This window comes from Taudactylus pleione, unplaced genomic scaffold (assembly GCF_031769625.1).
Source record: "Taudactylus pleione unplaced genomic scaffold, aTauple2 ptg000830l, whole genome shotgun sequence".
Classification (NCBI taxonomy): domain Eukaryota; kingdom Metazoa; phylum Chordata; class Amphibia; order Anura; family Myobatrachidae; genus Taudactylus; species Taudactylus pleione.
The window spans coordinates 819,638-835,008 of NW_028285232.1; the positions used below are offsets into that span (position 1 = coordinate 819,638).

Consider the following 15,371-nt stretch of genomic DNA (forward strand, 5'->3'; position numbering starts at 1 on the left):
TGGTGGTGGATTCAAGTGGGGACGAGTTAATACTTTGTGAGGATGAGGATGTACACACTGAAGAGGGTGAGGAATCGGTGGATGAGGAGGATGAGGATGACATCTTGCCTCCGTAGAGCCAGTTTGTGCAGGGACAGATTAATTGCCAGCTTGTTTTGTGGGGGCCCAAACGAACCAATCATTTCAGCCACAGTTGTGTGGCAGACCCTGGCGCTGAAATGATTGATTTGTTAAAGTGTGCATGTCCTGTTTATACAACATAAGGGTGGGTGGGAGGGCCCAAGGACAATTCCATCTTGCACCTCTTTTTTTTCTTTGCATTATGTACAGTTTGGGGCCTAGTTTTTCTAACTGCCATCCTGTCTGCCACTGCAGTGTCACTCCTAGATGGGTCACGTGTTTGTGCCGCCCACTCGTGTCGCTTAGCATAGTCATCCAGCTACCTCGGTGCAACCTTTTGGACATAAAAACACTATTGTGAGGTGTGAGGTGTTCAGAATAGACTGGAAATGAGTGGAAATTAAGGTTATTGAGGTTAATAATAGCATAGGAGCAGAAAAACCTACAAATTCTGTGATTTTAGCTGTTTTTATGCTTTTTTTCAAAAAAATACAGATCCAAAACACAAAACCCAGAACCCAAAACACGGAAGGGTGGTTTTGGCAAAACCAATCCAGATCCAAAACACGAAGAAAGATCCAGATCCAAAACCAAAACACAAAACACGAAAAGTGGCCGGTGCACACCCCTAATTATACACTAAGACTTTTTACAGCACCGCGGTACATTCCGTTGCGATTAATACTGAAAGGCGCAACTCAAGGCGTACCGTGTGGTGTGAGATGCAGGGCGCTCTACCTGGCATATGGAGCAACAAACTAGCTGGGCCCATCTGTATAAAGAGTGCCCTGGCAACTCCCAGTCTGCCATGCTGCCACCTGCGGCACAATGTAGACAGTAACAAGAGCGATCTACTACATCTAAATGACTGTTACTGGGCTCTCCTGCATCACATCTGATTAGGTGCAGCTGTCACAACTTCAGTACTAAATCAGTGACTGCGTCCTGCCCGAACGCTGGACAGATTCACTAAGAAACTACTGTTCCTGGGAAGGGAGAAGGGCACACACAAGTGCCAGAAACAGGCTCCTTAATATCAGCTGCAGTAATGGGACAGTAGGGAGCATTACGAGGTGACAGTAGGGAGAAGTATGAGGTAACAGTAGGGAGCAGTACGAGGTGACAGTAGGGAGCAGTACGAGGTGACAGTAGGGAGCAGTACGAGGTGACAGTAGGGAGCAGTATGAGGTTACAGTAGGGAGCAGGGTTATTGAGGCTGTTGAAGTTCTATATAAGTTAATGTAAGGATTAAGATTTAAGTTGCTGCATTACATTAGGAGATGAACATTGTTCTCTTTCATGCCTGGGGTATTTATTCTGCAAATCACATCCAGTCAGGGGCAGTAATATTAGGGCATTAGCTGGGTGGAGGATAATGACTCAGACAGTGAAAGGAAAGGGTGACTCTGCCCATGATCTGTGATATATCAGGAGCTTCCACTATGAATAGATAATTTCCATTAACGGACAGAGTAGAACCCCCTGAACCAGGGAACAGTGTCACTCAGATTAGACGGCTCCAATCACAGCTTGTTATACTCACGGGAAGAAGGACTCAAAGTGGGACCCAAATCCAAAGATATTGAAGTAACATCCGAGGGGCAAACTCTTCAATAGAAGCACCAGGGTCTCCTGGAGAGAAGATATAATATAAATCAGATGCACATAAAACATACAGTATAACAACCTTTGACTCCTCTCTCTCTGTTACTTCATCCATCCAGTGGTAAATTTACAAAAGTCCGATTTAGATCGATTTGAAATTGATCAGAAGGATAGTCCCTCCCCAAGGACGCCTCCAAACTCTCAACCACATATTTCCTGCCTGGACTACTGCAACCTCAACCTGTCTGGCCTTCCTCTCATCTGCCTCTCCCCACTTCAATTCATCTTTGTTATGGCCGTTAGTCTCATTTACCAATCCATCACCGGCGGTGCACAATAATACTAAGTAGAGCTGGGTGTGTGGGGGCGGCCCAATGCTTTTAAGCCCTTAGGGCCTTCCTCTGGGGATAACTGAGACCATAGAAATACGCTAAGGGTTAAAACACTTTGTGCCACCTCCACACACCCAGCTGCACCCTCCTAATTATTACTGTGCAATGTAGCTGCAGGCCGCAGATCGGGGGCGACTGCCATTATGTGACCCTGACCTGGAGGGGATGGCCACTTGCGGAAGATCTTGGATTCCAGTCTGGTACCCCACAGCACATCCTCAACCTGGACTGCTGGCGGCTATGCCACTCCCACCAGATTGACGCCCCGTGATGACCCCCCAAATGGATACCCATTGGCAGCATCTCCATTGAGAAAGGAGCGCACATGGTAACCCTGCGAATAAACCCACTGTGGAACCCCGCCACCCCAGTGCACCACTACTACTACCTGCAACTGGCCCAGCACACGAGCCACCAGTGGCCACACAGGAACAAAAGGAAGACAGCCTCTCTCTGTACATCAAAAAAGGTATTTGGACACCTACACCTGGATAATTGCTTCATAGACAAAATTGCATGGAACCAGTCGGAACTCCCGGAGACAACGGAGTCAGTTGCTGCCGGCGCGCCAGCCCTGAAGGGGGCACCTGACTCAATTGTCACCCGGGTCCCGGCCGTTCCACCTATGCCTACCAGCTTCCTTCTAACTACAGTAAAAAGAAAGCCAGAGGAGCCGCTGAGTTGAGAGCCAATCAGCATCAGCGGCGCTCCTCCTCCAGCTTCACTACACTCTGTGGTCTCGGCAGGCCGCGGACGTCACGTATCATGTGACTGCCCACGACCCTGTGCCTGCCCCTTCTGAGGAGCCTCCGACACTGTGACTGCACCTGCGGCTGGCCAGGACCCAGGACTCAGGAGAGAGAGAGAAAGGATCTGTGGGCTGCGGCTGCATGTGGCACTGTGTGTCAACTGGAGACAGGCAGTAAAAATCAATATATTATGTCTGTCTGTCTCAGAGTGTCTGGACTGGCAAGACAAGCCTGATGAGGGTGGGGGTCAGTGCCTGGCATTGGACTCGGCGGTGGGGGGGGGTGGCTGGTCTAGGACTTTGGGGGTAGGTGCTGAGGGGGGGGGTGATATATTTATAAAACAGATATTTTATCACTCAGTTATGTTAGGAGGGGGGTATATTTAAAGATCATATAGTTTATCACTCTGTCATGTTAAATAATTTAACATGACAGAGTGATAAAACATATGGGGGCACCAAATTATAACTTGCCTACGGGCACCTGGCATGAACTTACGCTACTGCATGGGACATACATCCAGAGACTATGGGCCTCATTCAGAGGTGGTCGGAGGATGCAAGCGGTCGCTCAGAAACTGGGCGGCCACTTGCATCCTGACCGCCTGCCTCTGTTGCGTTCGTTAGGCCATTGGTTAACACCCACAGCTCTAACGACCACTAGGGTGATGGTCGCGATGGTCATTGACCATCGCGACCATCGGGGCTTACGATGAGACCCTAGGGTAGGGTCTCACTTGTCGTAAGCCCCGGAGAGCTTCTGGCTCTGTCAGAGCCGGAAGCTCGCCACTGACATCACTAGTGATGTCAGTGGGGCCTCCCCCAAACGGCAGGCGTTCCCATGGGAACGCCTCAGTTTGGGCTGCCACCCCCCCGGCCCGCCTTCCAAACGGGGCAAGCTGTCAATCAACATCGACAGCTCGTCCCCTTTGAAAAAGAGACCCGCTACGACCAGCGCTGTCGGTCGTAGCGGGTCTCACGCATGCACACAAAGTAGCCGGCTCCCTCGTGCGCATGCGCACTAGACAAACATCGAGGCGGCCATGCGGTCGTAGACCGTACGGCCGCCTCTGAATACAGCCCTATGATCTAAGGATCAAAGACTTCCACACAGCAAAACCGACACAGGTGCATGCTGCATTGAACTCTATTTTTCTATTTACTAACTGATTCAGCAACAATTTGTGCCTGCACTCAGCCTATATTTGATATACTGATAGGGTTAACTGTATACATCATCTGTGTGCAGTTTGTAATATAGAATAGATTTCTTGGTTTATACCAGCCCATTAGTCGGTTCATTCACACACCATTATTAACACGGTCCACAAACTAGGGGCGAGCGCGATAGTTACTCTGAACATTAAAATCAACTTTTGATTTACTGGATATTGTTATTGAGAAAGTTTGGAAGGAAGTTAATTTGGGTAAAGTTTCCATTGCCTTCCCCTCCCCATCCATATTGGATTTGGTTATCTCACTGGTAGTGGTTGTTCCTAAAAAGGTGAAATTTAATTTGATCCAGCACCTGTCACATCCTGCCAAATAGTGGGTTAATAAGCTATCCCAGAGGAGTTGTGGACTAGGGTGTACCGATCATTTGTAGAAGCCCTGGAATTGGTGAGAAGGCAGGCCCGGGCACATGTGTAAAATAGACTGATTTCCGTCTCCTACTAATCCATCCTGATAGTTTAGGGGTTTTAAGTTAATTGATGGGTTTTATATTGATACGTTTTTGCCGATGGGCTGTTCAGTTTCTTGCGCATTTTTTGAGAGCTTTAGTATTTTTTTACATTAGAGCATTATGCGAGGAACTGGCGAAGCCGGAGTAGCACATTATTTAGAGGACTATTTGTTGATTGGCCCAGCCAGATCATCCCGACGCTCCAATCTTTTTTTTTTTCAATTTAAAACATTGTTCTATCAATCTGGAGTTCCCATAGCATCCAATAAGACTAAGGGGCCTATTCATCAACACTAAAATAATGTTTTTAAGGACATTTTCCTTAAATAACGTTATTTTGGTATTCATGTAGCCACTTAGCACAGGAGATATCACAGATATCTCCTTGCTAAGTTCCCCTGCGTTAATTTCCACACTCCCCATACATTAGTACATTAGTACATTAGTATGAGGACATTAGTACATTAGTACATTAGTATGGGGATGTGGAAATTGTGGTATTCATCAAATTCTGAAAATTATGAATTTTCGGAATTTGATGCAGTTACTATTCGCCACTGTGAGGTGGCGAATAGCAGAATCCACTTACCTGTATCCGCGTGTGCAGGTCCCCCGACGAGTCCCTCCGGCGCTCTGCTCCGTCCTCAGGCTCCGGAGGCTGGTCTGTCATGTGTGCTCCCCAGCAGAGCACAAGAAAATTTAGAAAAAAAAAAAAAAGTTTTTATTTCTAATCTGTCATGTGGTCTGCTGGGAAACCACATGACAGACCAGCAGGACGGAGCCGGAGGCTGCTGCGCGGACAGGTAAGTCGGGGGGGGGAGGTAAGCGGGGGGGGAGGGGGGTTCGGGGGGGGGCTTAACGCATCTCTAGGCAGTGCTGCACATGCGCTGGTTTTACAGATGTAACAGCGCATGCGCAGCACTGTTTCCAGATGCGATAAGGTAGTGTAGGCAGGGAAAGTATCTATTTCCCGAAAAGCTGTCATCGCAAAAATGACAGGTACCGGAATAGATACTTATGGAGAGGAGGAATGATGAATTCCACCTATAATTAGGTAGAACTCCATGCAAGTTCTAAAGCTAATTATGTCTTGAGAATTTTTAGGTTTAATGAATAGGCCCCTAAGGGGCTTTTAGAGTGTGTGAGTTGGTGGCTTCTTGGAAACCAGCTGTGGATTGTGGTATGCTGCCAAAAAAAGTAATAGTGAATCTGGATTCTGCGTTATGTAAAATTCACAAATCCAAACCTGACCAATACAGTAAGTGTAAGTGGGACACCTTGCCCTGGCATCCAGACGTCGATATATGCCCTGTGTATTTCGCATATGATTATCAGCATATTCACAGGGAGGAGGGTAATGTATGGCTTTCCCATATGGATTACACCTCTTTTAGCATAACCTCTACTAAATTATATATGAATATAGCTTATACTACGCACCCCTAACTAAGGCTATACCATACTTACCTACTTTTGAGAAAACATTTCAGGGAGATTGTGAAAGCAGCACCTATGAGCGCGGCAGTAAAGTGGGCGTGTACTGCTACATCTGAGAGGCGTGTCATACATGTGATAGGCGTGTACTGCTACATCTGAGAGGCGTGTCATACATGTGATAGGCGTGTACTGCTACATCTGAGAGGCGTGTCATACATGTGATAGGTGTGTACTGCTACATCTGAGAGGCGTGTCATACATGTGATAGGTGTGTACTGCTACATCTGAGAGGCGTGTCATACATGTGATAGGTGTGTACTGCTACATCTGAGAGGCGTGTCATACATGTGATAGGCGTGTACTGCTACATCTGAGAGGCGTGTCATACATGTGATGGGTGTGTACTGCTACATCTGAGAGGTGTGTCATACATGTGATGGGTGTGTACTGCTACATCTGAGAGGCGTGTCATACATGTAATGGGTGTGTACTGCTACATCTGAGAGGTGTGTCATACATGTGATAGGCGTGTACTGCTACATCTGAGAGGCATGTCATACATGTGATGGGTGTGTACTGCTACATCTGAGAGGCGTGTCATACATGTGATAGGTGTGTACTGCTACATCTGAGAGGCATGTCATACATGTTATAGGTGTGTACTGCTATATCTGAGAGGCGTGTCATACATGTGATAGGCGTGTATGGCTACATCTGAGAGGCGTGTCATACATGTGATAGGTGTGTACTGCTACATCTGAGGGGCGTGTCATACATGTGATAGGTGTGTACTGCTACATCTGAGAGGTGTGTCATAAAATTGATTTACATCCAAATGTAAATGAGCCCCAAAGCAGTTAGTAAGATCTATTTGTTGATGAAAACACACTGATACTTCTCAGACAATACATGTAGCCATAGGGATCATTGTGCCTTATATCCAATGCAGGGAAATGATACTAATGATCCCATTTGATTGTTTAGATCACTGTTTTAATTTTTAATAAAACAGTTTCATAATGGGGGTAAGTATATTGCTGGACTCTTCAGGGAGACAGGGAGATTGCTACTATTTGAGGGAGTCTCCCTGTCAATCAGGGACAGTTGGCAAGTATGGGCTATACTAGCAGCTATATTTTGTGATCCTGAGGCTGACACTGGCAGTGATTCAGTAGATGGGACATCATGCAGGAAACTTGGTGGGCGTATATGGCGCTGTTGTGCATGGGGCTATGCTGGAATAGAAGAACGAAAGACAGAATACTGGGGTAAAACTCTCTACTGTTCTTAAATCAACTGGAGAGTATCAGTGGCAAACGCAGGATTTGTAGGGGGGTTTCATATATGTGCATAATATAGTTTGTAAAGTGAAAGATCGCAGTTTTGCGAGCGCAACACCACCCACTACCCTCCTCATGCAAGCCCATGTACCTACAAACTGTGAATGTTCCTGATAGTCACGCCCCGAAGACTCTCATCAATTGTTGTTCTTTAGCGATGCCATTTCATGGCATTGGAGATCACATTTTAGATAGAGTTTACCCCCTTTAGAGCGTGTGCGCAGTCTGACAATAGTCGCTCATTGTGTATGCTCTCACATTTGCAACTGATGCTGACTTAGGCCCTCATTCAGAGCCGTTCGCTATTTGCGGTCGTTCGTTTAAAAACAAGGGGTGGCTATTCAAATGATCCGTACGCACATTGTAGTCTGTTCACACCTCTAAGTCTGAACGAGCGAGCAAAACATACGCTCGTTTATTTGTTAAAAACGCCCCCTGGCCGCTCGCATCCTACGTCATGTCCGCTATTTATTAGATTAATCGAGTACATCGACCAGCGTATGAACTGCTCGCTATTCTTGTGGTTGGTGTTTGCTACCACAAATTTGCGAGCAGTTCTGGCTCTAAAATAACCCAGTGACGTGATCAATGACGCTGCTGTTTTAAATATACACACCCATAAAACGCCCGTTTTGACCTTTAAGCACGCCTGCGTTCGGATCTCCACTCCCCATTTTCAAGCACCATCCCCTGTTACCACCCACATACGCCTCATTCTGTCACTCAAAATAGCAGGCACTCGCTATATAGCGTACAAACGATTTTCGGCCGCACTGACTGGTTCGCGCATGCGTACTAAAAACCGTACGCATGCGCAGATGTGCAAACATCGCTCGGAACGAGCGTACTGCCGCTAACGAGCGGCTCTGAATGAGGGCCTTAGGCCCTTAGTTACACTAGCTGCAGAATGCTGGAACAGAGTGCAGGATACACTGGCAAAATAATGGAGAAGGCTGGTACTAGAAGTTCTCCAATGCAGCGAAACAGAGTTTCTGGGACAGAGATTGTACTCATGAGTCTGGAGCCAAGGGACGCAGATGAAGTAGCAACGTTGCTCTGGCAATTTGCTAGGGACTCTGAAAGTCTTTTTATCCTCCATGCTGCGCTGTGGTTGGTGGAACAGATCAGCTGACTGCTTTTTGTGATTGGAAAGACTGTAGTAAACTTATTGCGGATGTTAGGGCGGCGCACAGCAGACTGAGATGGCTGGAAAGACTGCGGGTTGCATGCCTGGAGTATCAGGGCACACTGGAGACAGCAGTGGGGACAAGGGAAGCCGCCGCCATACCGCCCACAGGACATCTGGAGACAGGCTGACTAGCGCACCGGTAAGTAATAAAGCGCAAGTCTCAGTGGACTGACAATATGGCACCGCTGAACACACGGCAGCAAGGACACATACAACTGTGTACCAGTCACAGGGCAGGTTCCATCCAGTCACAGGACATTTATAACTAGAGATGTACGGTCCCATCAGACTCTCCACCTCTCTACAATCCTTCAAACGGGCTCTCAAGACCCATTACTTCATCATAGCCTTCCAGCTCCCATCCTAACCTGCTGCTCCATGCTCCTGCCTCCCTGTCTGCCCCATCTGTGCCACACCTGATTGTCTGCCCCTCCCCTATAGACTGTAAGCTCTTACGAGCAGGGCCCTCTACCCTCTTGTGCTTCTCCGTTCTTTACTTTCATCTACTTCTTACTCACCAGTAGGGCACCTAACACTTTTTTGCTTTCCTCTGTTGCTTATCTGGGTGTTATGCTCGCGAATGTAGCAATGTATATTATCCTTGTCCTGTATTGTATTGTATTGTACTGTAAGACAACCTATTTGTTTATGTACTATGTAAGGCGCTGCAGAACACTTGTGGCGCCATATAAATAAATGATAATAATAATATTACGGTTCGTTTTTGCTGAAAACCAAACGCACCCGAACGTTGGCGTTCCGAGTCGAATCGGGTCCCATTTCGGATCACTGATGGTCTGTTGTAAATGTGGAACACAAATTTTAAAACCAAATCTCGGGTCTTGGATTGAATGTAAACAGGTGAAAATGACATGATGTTAGATGATTTTATACATTTTAAAAAAAACCAGAGCAGAAAAGAAGCAAACACAGGGGTCTGTGCACATCTCTGTTTATAACCCCCATAAACACCCGCCCTGATAATTAGTGACGCGGAGGCCCAGGCACTGACCTTAGCGCTCTGAATGCGCTGTGGAGCATTAGGCTCCGAGTTTATTGCACACGCCATACTCCCAGACCGGTCCACAAGGAATACAAACTCTCCACAGCTGGACTGTTCCTGGCTCTCTGGGAAACTGGGGTAGAAATTAAACATCACGACAGAGTCGGTCATAATGGTCCCTATAGAATATAGAGGGGAAAGATGTGACGTATTATATAACAGAGAATAAGAAGGCTTCTATATAATATTTATATACAGTGTACAGCAGATGCCCTGTATCTTGGCAATTTATCATGCAAACTACAAATAATCTATTTATCTACAGACAGAACAGACTCCTAATAAGCTTTGTGCTCAGAGCGCGGCTTCCACTAGGGACTGAGGGCCTCATTCAGAGGCGGTCGGAGGATGCAAGCGGTCGCTCAGAAACTGGGCGGCCACTTGCATCCTGACCGCCCGCCTCTGTTGCGGTCGTTAGGCTGTGGGTTAACACCCACAGCTCTAACGACCGCTCAGGTGATGGTCGCGATTGTCAGAGATCATCGCGACCATCGGGGCTTACGACGAGACCCTAGGGTAGGGTCTCCCTTGTCGTAAGCCCCGGAGAGCTTCTGGCTCTGCCGTTTGGGCCTCCCCAAATGGCAGGCGTTCCCATGGGAACGCCCCCATTTGGGCTGCCACCCCCCCCGGCCCACAATCAACATCGACAGCTCGCCCCCTTTCGATCGAGACCCGCTACGACTGGCGCTGTCGGTCGTAGCGGGTCTCACGCATGCGCTCGACGGCGCCGGCGCCATCGTGCGCATGCTCTGTGGGGGGCCATCGACCCGGTCCGAGCGCATCGGCGCTAACGACCAGGTCTGAATGGCCCCCTGAGGCCCTGATTCAGAGCTGGACGCTCTGACAGAGCGCTCGCTCTGAATCAGGGCCGGCCTTCTTGTTTTTTAGAACGGCCTCTTGGCCGCTCGCATTGCTGTGGGTGACCACCCATAGCTATAGCGTGCGGCCAGGAAGATGGTCGCGATGGTCAAGACCATCACGACCATCGGGCTTGCGAAGAAACCCTTGTGGTAGGGTCTCATGGCCGCAAGCCCCAGAGAGATTTCGGCTCTAACAGAGCCGAAATCTCTCCCACTGACATCACTTGTGATGTCAGTGGGGCCGTCCCCAAACGGAGGCATTCACATGGGAACGCCTCCGTCTGGGCAGCCACCCCCCCGGCCCACCCACCAAATGGGGCGTGCTGTCACTCAACATTGACAGCACGCCCCCTTTGGTACGAGACCCGGAGCGACGGTTTGCCCGTTGCTATCTGGGTCTCGCACATGCGCACGACGGAGCCGGCTCCGTCGTGCGCATGCACACTGGGCCACCATCGACCCGCTTGCGAGCGCATAGTGTTCGCGAGCGGGTCTGAATCAGGCCCTGAGACAGTTCTACCCTGGATAGGGATCAGTATGAGGTGGATGAGGCCAGCATTAGCCTGGATAACGTTCAGTATAAGATGGATGAAACCAGCATTAGCCTGGATAGGGATCAGTATAAGATGGATGAAGCCAGCATTAGCCTGGATAGGGATCAGCATAAGATAAATGGACCCAGCATTAGCCTGGATAGGGATCAGTATAAGATGGATGAAGCCAGCATTAGCCTGGATAACGTTCAGTATAAGATGGATGATACCAGCATTAGCCTGGATAGGGATCAGTATAAGATGGATGAAGCCAGCATTAGCCTAGATAAGGTTCAGTATAAGATGGATGAAACCAGCATTAGCCTGGATAGGGATCAGTAAAAGATAAATAGAGCCAGCATTAGCCTGGATAGGGATCAGTATAAGATGGATGAGACCAGCATTAGCCTGGATAGGGATCAGTATAAGATAAATAGAGCCAAAATTAGCCTGGATAGGGATCAGTATAAGATGGATGAAGCCAGCATTAGCCTGGATAGGGATCACTATAAGATGGATGAAGCCAGCATTAGCCTGGATAGGGAGCAGTATAAGATGGATGAAACCAGCATTAGCCTTGATAGGGATCACTATAAGATAGAGCCAGCATTAGCTTAGATAGGGATCAGTATAAGATAAATGGAGCCAGTATTAGCCTGGATAGGGATCAGTATAAGATGGATGAAGCCAGCATTAGCCTGGATAACGTTCAGTATAAGATGGATGATACCAGCATTAGCCTGGATAGGGATCAGTATAAGATGGATGAAACCAGCATTAGCCTGGATAGGGATCAACATAAGATAAATAGACCCAGCATTAGCCTGGATAGGGATCAGTATAAGATGGATGAAGCCAGCATTAGCCTAGATAAGGTTCAGTATAAGATGGATGAAACCAGCATTAGCCTGGATAGGGATCAGTATAAGATAAATAGAGCCAGCATTAGCCTGGATAGGGATCAGTATAAGATGGATGAGACCAGCATTAGCCTGGATAGGGATCAGTATAAGATAAATAGAGCCAAAATTAGCCTGGATAGGGATCAGTATAAGATGGATGAAGCCAGCATTAGCCTGGATAGGGATCACTATAAGATGGATGAAGCCAGCATTAGCCTGGATAGGGAGCAGTATAAGATGGATGAAACCAGCATTAGCCTAGATAGGGATCACTATAAGATAGAGCCAGCATTAGCTTAGATAGGGATCAGAATAAGATAAATGGAGCCAGTATTAACTTAGATAGGGATCAGGATAAGATGGATGAAGCCAGCATTAGTCTCGATAGGGATCAGAATAAAATTGATGAAGCCAGCATTAGCCTGATAGGGATCAGTATAAGATGGATGAAGCCAGCACTAGCCTGGATAGGGATCACTATAAGATGGATGAAGCCAGCAATAGCCTGGATAGGGAGCAGTATTACATAAATGGAGCCAGAATTAGCCTGGATAGGGATCAGTATAAGATAAATGGAGCCAGCACTAGCCTGGATAGCAGGGGTGTATCTATAATGGGTGCAGTGTGGGCTGTGCACATGGGCCTCTGGATCCAAGGGGGCCCACACCGCACACCCTGCACCCATATTATCTAAAACTTACCTCTCTGAGGTCCCGTGTCAGAGGTCTCCAGCGCTGCTCAAATCACCAGAAAATGGCCGCAGTGGCCATTTTTCTGCTGTCTTGCACATGCGCAGTGAGGAAATCCCCAGGAAAATGCGGCCCGCTCTATTTTCCCGCTGATCTGTGCATGCGCTGTAGACTCTGGGTACACTCTAGTGCCCAGAGTCTACTGATGCTGCGGTGGCTGGCGAGCCACATCAATCGGCTGCCGGCCACCGGGGAGAGAGGAGGGGGCCCCGGACAGGGAATGCACACAGGCCCCCTCCTCTATTAAGACACCCTTACTGGATAGAGATCAGGTTAAGATAAATGGAGCCAGCACTAATATGGAGAGGGATCAGTATAAGATGGATGGAGCCAGCAGTAATATGGAGAGGGATCAGTATAAGATGGATGGAGCCAGCAGTAATATGGAGAGGGATCAGTATAAGATGGATGGAGCCAGCAGTAATATGGAGAGGGATCAGTATAAGATGGATGGAGCCAGCATTAGTCTAGATAGGGATCAGGATAAGATAAACAGAGCCAGCACTAATATGGAGAGGGATCAGTATAAGATGGATGGAGCCAGCAGTAATATGGAGAGGGATCAGTATAAGATGGATGGAGCCAGCAGTAATATGGAGAGGGATCAGTATAAGATGGATGGAGCCAGCAGTAATATGGAGAGGGATCAGTATAAGATGGATGGAGCCAGCAGTAATATGGAGAGGGATCAGTATAAGATGGATGGAGCCAGCACTAATATGGAGAGGGATCAGTATAAGATGGATGGAGCCAGCAGTAATATGGAGAGGGATCAGTATAAGATGGATGGAGCCAGCACTAATATGGAGAGGGATCAGTATAAGATGGATGGAGCCAGCATTAGCCTAGATAGGGATCAGTATAAGATAAACGGAGCCAGTAATATGGAGAGGGATCAGTATAAGATGGATGCAGCCAGCAGTAATATGGAGAGGGATCAGTATAAGATGGATGGAGCCAGCACTAATATGGAGAGGGATCAGTATAAGATGGATGGAGCCAGCATTAGCCTAGATAGGGATCAGTATAAGATAAACGGAGCCAGTACTAATATGGAGAGGGATCAGTATAAGATGGATGGAGCCAGCAGTAATATGGAGAGGGATCAGTATAAGCAGTACTACTGCACATGGTGTGGGGGATGAGGTACACATGGTCTATGGCACCTGATGAAGTCGGTCCTGATTCCTGTGTAGACTGAAGCCCCACCTCCACAATGACACTAGGTTTGTTCACATCCGTGTAATAAGCGAGTAACTCCACATCTCGCTCAAACTTGTGACCCTCCGCCAGCGACACCTGTAACCATCAGAAGAATCAATAAAATTACATTATAAAGAGCAATGGAATCCCCCCCAATATCAGATTTACCCTCTGTAATAGGCCAGACAGACCATCGTCTTATTGTTTATAACACACTCATCTAGTCCAATTGGTTTGTTTGTGGTGACGATGTTTGAAAACATCTAGGGCGAGATGTAATAATGTAATCGTTTTATAAATGTGCGAGAGAGAGCTATACTTGCACATTTTTAGAACTGTAATAGGGTGCAAGAACATGCAAATTCACATGTTTCTCACATCCCCGCAACTGGCAATGGCAAAACACGCGTCCAGATGTATTGCCATTTTGAGCATACAACTCGAGCAATGTAATAGAGTTTGAGTGTTTAACTCACACACTATTACCGTCTGAAAACTTGAAAAAAACCTACCTGCTTCGGGCTAATGAGTCTAGCCTGAGCAGGACCGAGTTACACAGGAACATGCACAGATCTGTGAGATCTGTTGCCCATAGCAAGTAAAAAATTTGTAAACTGTAAAAAACAAGAATGACGTGCAACCCCCCCCCCCCCCACACACACACACAAGCATATGCGGCCCCAGGCTCTGTTGAGCCTGTCCAGGTTCTTAAAATACTGGGGGGAAAAATGCGTAGGGTTCCCCTGTTTTTTATGAACCAGAAGCAGGCCCTGTTGAGCCAGTCCTGGTTGTGGAAATACAGGGGACAAAATAAGTAGGGGTTTCCTGTATTTACCATAACTAGCGAGGGTTTAATGCCACAGCTGGGGAATAATTTCACCGGGTCCCCCAGGCCGGCTATCAACACCCCTGCTAGTATCAAACATAGTTATGTCACAGACTCTCTGAAGACTTGAGCGCAGATACAGATGTGTCCTCATACACCTAGCCTCAATACGCTGCATGGCGCAACTGATCCGCTCCGAGGGGTGTAGCGTACCATCTTTTCCTTTAAATCTTGGGTCTTATTCGCATCGCAGACACAGCGAAACACTACTCTAAGGGGTATATTTAATAAAGTGTGGGTTTTTAGAAGTGGAGCTGTTGCCCAGGGCCATACCTAGAGTAGTGCGGCCGGTGCTATCGCATAGGGCACTGCAGGGAAAGGGGGCGCTGTTTGGGCCTGTCAAATTTCTGTTTATTATCATTCTCACTTGTAGCTTCCTCTTATTTCATCCCCAGCATCTCCTGGCCTCTCCTATCTCTTCCCTGGCCCTTCCCCATGAGGCCATGGCCCTCTCTCAGGTGCACTATATTATGTCCCTATTTATCCCCAGCATCTCCTGGCCTCTCCTATCTCTTCCCTGGCCCTTCCCCATGAGGCCATGGCCCTTCCCCATGAGGCCATGGCCCTCTCTCAGGTGCACTATATTATGTCCCTATTTATCCCCAGCATCTCCTGGCCTCCCCTATCTCTTCCCTGGCCCTTCCCCATGAGGCCATGGCC

General features: G+C 47.8%; 1 pseudogene; it reads right to left on the reverse strand.

Moving 5' to 3' along the window:
* LOC148474561 (von Willebrand factor A domain-containing protein 5A-like) overlaps positions 1-15,371 on the reverse strand; it is a 562,647-nt pseudogene that overhangs the window by 372,676 nt on the left and 174,600 nt on the right.